The 7703-nt window shown below is 43.2% G+C and overlaps 1 protein-coding gene and 1 non-coding gene across 5 annotated transcripts in view; one reads left to right on the top strand and one right to left on the bottom strand.

Moving 5' to 3' along the window:
• Nucleotides 1–7703, bottom strand: part of Zdbf2 (zinc finger DBF-type containing 2) — a 40991-nt gene that overhangs the window by 11337 nt on the left and 21951 nt on the right. The gene's annotated exons all lie outside the window — the stretch shown is intronic.
• On the top strand, nt 427–530 carry LOC118573556. The gene has a single exon (XR_004943659.1). It is a non-coding gene; the product is annotated as a U6 spliceosomal RNA (small nuclear RNA).

Genomic DNA, 7703 nt, shown 5'->3' with positions numbered 1-7703 from the left:
AGGAAAAAAAAAAAAAGATTACAGCCTAAGGCTGGAGGAGATGGCTGCAATGGTAGAGTACCTGTTGTATGAGGACCTGAGTTTGGATCCCCAGCACCCACAGGAGAACCAGAATCAGGCAAAGCAGTGCATATCTACAACACCAGCATAGTGCAAGCTGGAAGGATCCCAGGAGCCCACTGGTCAGCCAGTCTAGTCAAAACAGGTAGTTCCAGGTTGAGTGTGAGACTGTCTCAAAAACTAAGGTGGGGGCCAAAGACACTCACAGCATCAAGCTACAGCCTCTTACACACACATATAATACTACAGTTTAGCAATAGCAAGGTGGTAAAGACCTGTCATCTCAGAACTCAAGAGACTATGGAGAAGTGGATCAAAGCCATGCTGGGACACATTCTGAGACACTGTCTGAAATACACACACCAGGGGCTCACTTAGGCAGCACACACACTAACACTGGGCCGACACAGAGATAGCACTGGCCCCTGCACAAGGTTGACATGCAAATCTGTGAAGCATTCATATTTTTGCATTTGTGCTTTGGGGATTTTTAAAATACGTAATGAAATAGTGTGTTACCATAAAAAAGTGACAAACAAATGTCTATAAAAATTAGAAAATACAGCTGGGTGTGGTGGTGCATGCTTTCAATACCAACACATGGGAGGCAGTGGTAGGTGGAGCTCTGTAAGTTTGAGGCCAGCCTTGTCTAAACAGTGAGTTCTGGGCCAGCCAGGTCTACATTGTAAGACCCTATCTCAAAAGGAAAAAAAAAAAAGGGTAAAAATTTAAAAACAAGTATTTTTTTTTTAAACTTGAGAAACGCCACATTTGTCTAAAAGCATGTGAGCATGTGCTAGTAACTGGCAACTGCTTCTTTTTTTCTAAAGACTTATTTTATGTGTGGTGTAGCGCCCGCGCTACAACCTGTTCACCATGTCCAAGCGAGGAGCTGGGGATTAAAACAGAGACAAGACAGCAGGTCATTCGTCTCAGTAGAATGCTGTTTGTTTTGTTTTGTTTTGTTTTTAAGAGGTTTATGAGTATATGAGTGCTCTGTCTGCATGTATGACCACATGCCAGAAGAGGGCACCAGCTCTCATTACAGATGGTTGTGAGCCACCAAGTAGTTGCTGGGAATTGAACTCAGGACCTCTGGAAGAGCAGCCAGTGTTCTTAACCACTGAGCCATCTCTCCAGCCACAGGATACCATTTATTGAAGGGAAGCAGGGGCCTTAAATACAGACTAACAACACCGTGGAAGAACCAGAAGTTTCACTATTTCACACCCTAGCTGTTTACCCCACTCTGCAGGGTACATGAAACAAGGAACCTGGTTTCCAGGAAGGAAGGAAGCAAGCTGCCAGGAAGTCAACATAGGGAGGACATCTGGTGAAGGTCAGCAAGCAAGGCAGTAGCTACCCAAGGAGTGGGGCCAGGGCCACCAGTGTGGGTTTTGCCTGCATGTATATATGTGCACCACATGTACGCCTTGCATCTGTAGGGGCCAGAAGAGGCAACAGAGCCCTTTGTAGTAGAGTTACAGGTAGCTGTTAGTCACCTGATATGGGTGCTAGGAATTGAATGTGGGTCTTCTGTAAGCACAGCAAGTGCTTTTAATCTCCAAGCCCGTGAGCTGCTCTTTTATTAACCTATCAGAGGTAATACTGCTTTCACTCCATAAGTCCCTGTGGTAGTTGAATAGGTACACCCCACAGACTCAGGTGTTGGATGCCTGGCCTAATGGGAGTGGCACTATTAGGAGGTGTGGCCTTGGTGGCATAAGTGTGGCCTTGTGGTGGAAGTATGTCACTGTGCTGGCAGGCTTTTAGGTTTTTGATAATCAAACCACACCCAGGCTCCTGCAGCCTACAGATCAAGGTGCAGAAGTCTCAGTCCTTCTCCAGCACCATGCCTGCCTGCATGCCACCATGTTCCATCCTGATGACAACGGACTCAACCTCTGAACTGTAAGCCACCCTCAATTAAGTGCTTTCCTTTGTAAGAGTTGCTGTAGTAACGCTGTCTCCTCACAGCAATAGAAACCCTAACTAAAACAGTCTTCTTTTTAAAAAAGGTTTTTATATTTATTTTATGTGTATGTGTATCTAAGTGCACAATGTGAGTGCCTTGTGCCTGCTGAGGTCAGAAGAGGGTGTTGGGAACTGAATCTGGATCCTCTGCAAGAGCAGTAAGTTCTCTTAATTGCTGAGCTATCACTCCATCCCCTTGATAATTCATTTTATTTAATACTAATTTGGAATATGGGTAATAAAAAAGATAACTGTCATCAAAATAGCATTACACAATGGTTAAAAAACAATTTTGACTTCTAATCAATGAAATGATAATACAAGAACCGCTTTCACCTCTTTTTCAAAACTCTAGATTACCTTCATTTGGTTTGTTTTTTGTTTTTCGAGACAGGGTTTCTCTGTGTAGCCCTGGCTGTCCTGGAACTCACTCTGTAGACCAGGCTGGCCTCGAACTCAAGAGATGTGCCTGCCTCTGCCTCCTGAGTGCTGGGATTGAAGGTGTGAGCCACCACCTCCTGGCTACCTTCATGTGTTTTAAAGTCTATTACAACATACTTGTAACTACTTCTTTAACAAGACAGCACAGAAAGTGGAAGGAACCAAAAAATCAGAGGAGAAAAGATAGAACGATACGGCAACTACCACCTAGATGCTTCCATGTGCATCTATATCTGATTTAATAGTAACAAACTATAATTCAACTTCCAGTCATTTGTCACTTTACCACACACACAAAAAAAAAAAACCCTTCAAATATACAACGTTTAAAAGTCTAAAAACCTCAAAAAAACAAAAAACTAAACAAAAAAAAACACTCTTGTACAACACTCTTGTGCTAAAGGGGTACTTTAAGGACTACTGGCTCAGTGGGTAAGTTGGCAGGCACAGCTTTAATCAAGCATGTCAATCAAGTTAACACCACCCACGTTTGAAGAATGGACGAGCAGGAGTGAGAACATCAAGGGCAGTAGGGGTGAATGCAAGCAAAGTACAACAGCACACACAACAAAATGTCACAATGAAATCCATTCTTTTGTATCCTAACTAAATGAGATTAGTCATTTTTTTTTTAAATCACCAGCAATTAAATATGTCAACAGTTTGTGCCTCAAAGGATACAATCTCAGCTCTAAGGAACTATTGCCCAAAATGTATACTCTTAGTTTAGTCATGGGAAAACATCAGACAAGCCCAAATTGGGGTGTTGTCCATAAAATAAATGCCCAGTGCTCTTAAAAGTGTCATAGTCTTAATAAGTATCTAAGTAATAATGAAATGATAGTGATGAAGGGAGACTAAGGAGGAAGGCCATTCACTGCAGTGTGTGAGCATGGGTGGTGGTCCCAAGCACAGGTCAATGGCATGACAAAGGGTACATCTACAGACAAGCTAGCAGCACCCAGCAAAGTGGTTCCTAGTTTAGAGAATTACACTGTGCTTACTTTAGATTGCACACTCAGGGCTCAAGTTCCTTCTGTCAGTTTTACAAATGTTTTTGGTAAACCTAAGATGTTACCCAAAATGAAAAGTTAAAAAATAAAGACTATAACAGTGGTTCTCAAACTTCCTGATGCTGTGACCCTTTGATGCAGTTCCTCATGTTGTGGTGACCCCCAAGCATTAAATTATTTCTGTTGCTACTTCATCACTGTAGTTTTTGTACTGTTATGAATTCTTGTTTTGTTTTAATTATTTTTTATGTATGAGTACTCTGTCTGCATGTACACCTGCAGACCAGAAAAGAGCATGAGATCCCATTACAGATGGTTGTGAGCCACCATGTGATTGCTGGGAGCCAAACTCAGGATCACTGGAAGAACAGCCAGTGCCTCTTAGCCTTCTCACCAGCCCTTACTGCTATGAATCTTATTGTAAACATCTGTGTTTTCTGTTGGACTTAGGTGACCCCTATGAAAGGGCCCTTTGACCCCCAAAGAGGTTATGACCTACAGGTTGAAAACTGCTGTTTTATAATGATCTATACACTTTAGCCTAGAAATTCAAATCCTATGAAATTAAACTACAGAAATAGTTGCTGTGATGATCTGAATGAGAATGGCCTCCATAGGCTCAGATGTTTGAATACTTGGTCCCCAGTTGGTGGAAGTGTTTGGGAAGGATTATGAGGTGTGGCCTTGTTGGTGGAAGTATGTCACTGGGGATGGGCTTTGAGGCTTCAAAGGCCCACACTGTTCCCAGTTAGCACGAGTGAGCGCTCTCTCCTCTCTCTCTCCCTCCTCCCCTCCCCTTCTCTCCCCCTCCCTCCCCCTCTCTCCCTCCCTCCCTCCCTCTCTCTCTCCCCCTCCCCTCCCCTTCTCTCTCTCTCTCCCTCTCCTCCTCCCCTCCCCTTCTTTCTCTCTCCTCTCCTCTCCTCTCCTCTTCTCTTCTCTCCTCTTCCCTCTCTCTCTCTCCCCCTCCCCTCCCCTCCCCTTCTTTCTCTCTCCTCCTCTCCTCTTCTCTTCTCTCCTCTTCTCTCTCTCCCTCTCCTCCTCCCCTCCCCTCCCCTTCTTTCTCTCTCCTCTCTCTCTCTCTCTCTCTCTCTCTCTCTCTCTCTCCCCCCCTTGTGGATCAGGTTTAAGCTCTCAGCTACTGCTCCAGCACCATGCCTGCTTGTTGTCATGTTCCCTGCCATGATGCTATGACAGTCAGTACTCTAACCCTCAGGAACCAAGAGTCCCAACTTAAATGCTTTCTTTTTTAAGTTGCCTTGGCCAAGGAGTCTTACTGCAGAAGACAAAAAGTATCTTGGCAATTGTACAAACATATTTGTTGAAGAAATGCTTATAAGGTTTATAAGTCAGAAAGTCTTATGTGCGATCCCATGGTTAGTCTAACCTCACCCTTCTACCAGCTCTTATAAGAAACAACATTTCCCTATTAAAACATTTTCATCATTTCATCATCAGTTCTAGGTTAGTATCTTGCAAAACCTAAGTTTCTTTTTCTACTATTGATATGCACCTCAACTAATTCTGCATAGATAGATATGTTCCCATTTTGCTTTGCTTATACTTTTTATAATCTGATTGCTAGGCTTTTTTAGCCCGGAAAATTAACCATTAACTTTTAAGTGTTATCAAATGTTTCTTTTTATTAAAAACAACCAAAACAAGCTGATTGGTGGGGGGAGCTATCAAAGGCCAGAAAGACAGCTTCAAGGGTAAAGATGTTTGTCACCAAGCCTATGTGTGATTCCCAAGACATACACGGTACTTAAAAGAGAACACTAGCTCCTGCAAGTTGTCCTCTAACTTCCACATATACACAAATGAACAAATAAACATCAAAAAACTTTTGAAAAACATCAAGATCCTGATATATTAAGAGACCATTCCCTGAGTGGTGGTGATGCATGCCTTTAATCCCAGCACTTGGGAGGCAGGGTCAGACAGATCTCTGTGAGTTTGAGGCCAGCCTGGTCTAGAGATCAAGACAGGCTCCAAAAACTACACAGAGAAACCTTATATTGAAAACAAAAAACAAACAAACAAACAAAAAAGAGACCTTTCAACCCAACACATCCTCCACTCAATCAGCATACAGTTCCATTATATAGAACTGACTTGGATTTTCACTTTGACTATCTTACCCTATTATGACCTCACTTTTATGTTACTAATCTTTCAAAGCATTTTGCTCCACCCCCACCCAACATTTAATCTTATGACACACCTAAAAAGCACCTTAATAACTCATAATTACTTATCAGCCTAAGACATTTAATTAGGAAAAAGCCTATTTTCTGCAGTGGATTGGTTTCATTACCAGGGCTGAGGACCAAAGCCAGGGTTCACTATCACCAGGCAAGCACTCTACAACTCTGCTAACATCCTCAGACCTATAGTGAAATGTCATACAAATAGCTGAGGTGGAGAAAGGGGTCAGAAGGCAAGAGGACTTGCTGCATAGTCATAACGACCAAAGTTTGGACCCCAACAGCCATACAACAAGCTAGGCTTCTGTATAGGGCTGTAAAAGTAACTCAGAGGTGGGTAGAAATGGGGATTGCTGAGACTTGATGGCTTTCAGCTTAGCCCAGAAAACACTAACCTCAGCATGCAGATGCACATGCATACACATATGCTCTCACGCACATGCTAGTGCATGTAAGCACACACACAAGTTGATGTTTAAAAATAAATTTTAAAATACTTATTCTTATAATATGTCTATGAATGTTTTGCCTACATGTATATATACCACATACATGCCTGCAGAGGTCCAAAGAAGGTGTCAGATCCCCTGGAACTAGAGTTACAGGTGGTTGTGAGCCAATGTGTGGGTGCTAGGGACTGAACCCAGGTCCTCTGCAAGAGCAAGTTCTCTTAACCACTAAGCCATCACTCCAGACCCCCTACAAATAAACCTTTAAAGACATAAGTAAAGTAAACAATTGGAAATGGAAGTTACTAGATAAAACTTCATTTTAGGGCTAGGTAAGTGCTAACTCTTCTCCTAGCCCTAAATCAAAATTATATCCAATAAACCAGACTACAACCCACAACTCCAGAGAAGCTAGCTAACAAGGAAGACCCAAAGAGGGACACATGGATGACCCTGGGAAGGGGAAATAGATGAGATCTCCATGAGTAAACTGGGGGGGGGGAGTAATGGAGGGCAAGGGATGGGGGATGAGAACATAAGGGAACAGGATGGTCAAGTTGGAACAGAAATGGAGTGGGAGAGCAATGAAAGAGATATCTTGCTAGAGGGAGACATCATGGGGATAGGTTGAAACCTGGTGCTAGGGAAGTTCCCAGGAATCCACACGGATGACCCCAGCTTAGTCTACTAGCAATGGTGGTGAGAGTGCCTGAGTTGGCCTACCCCGGGAATCAGACTGGTGAATACCCTAACTGTCATCATAGAGCCTTCACCCAATAACTGATGAAAGCAGATGCAGAGATCCACAGCCAAGTACCAGGCCGAGCTCCAAGAGTCCAGTTGAAGAGAGGGAAGAGGGATTCTATGAGCAAGGGGCATCAAGATCATGATGGGGACACCTAGAGACAACTGAACCAACCTAGTGGGAACTCATGAACTCTAGATTAACAGCTATGGAGGCTCCATAGCTGTGAGACAGTTGTGTAGCTGGGTCTGTTTGAGAGGCTCCCAGCAGTGTGTTCAGGATCTATCCCTGGTGCCTGAGCTAGCTTTCTGGAGCCCACTACCTATGGTGGGACACCTTGCACAGCCTTGATGCAGGGGGAGGGGCTTGGACCTGCCTCAACTGAATGTACCAGGTTTTGCTGACTCCCCATGGGGGGGGGGGGGGGGTCTTACTTTTTCAGAGGAGGGGATGGAGGTAGGCTGGGGGGAAGGGGGAAAAGGGGTGAGAGGGGGACAGGTGGTTGGGATGTAAAAATGAATAAAAAATTTTTTAATAAAGACAACAAAATTTAAAAATTTCTTAATAAAGAAAACAAAATTGTATTCAATAACTTTCATTTCCAATTATTTGTGTTTACTGGTTAAATAAGACAGTTCACTACAGAGCTGGGAATACATCTATAGTAAAGTGTTTGCCTAGCATGTTTGAGCCCTTAGGTTCAATCCCTAAATTTTGCACTTTTTTTTTTTTTTTTTTTTTTTTTAAATCTTTCAAGACAGGGTTTCTCTATGTACCCTGGGCTGTCCTGGAAATTGCTTTGTAGACCAGACTGTCC

This window comes from Onychomys torridus, chromosome 23 (genome assembly GCF_903995425.1).
Source record: "Onychomys torridus chromosome 23, mOncTor1.1, whole genome shotgun sequence".
Classification (NCBI taxonomy): Eukaryota; Metazoa; Chordata; class Mammalia; order Rodentia; family Cricetidae; genus Onychomys; species Onychomys torridus.
The sequence above is the reverse complement of the archived record's forward strand: the minus strand, read 5'-3'. Positions and strand labels throughout refer to the sequence as shown.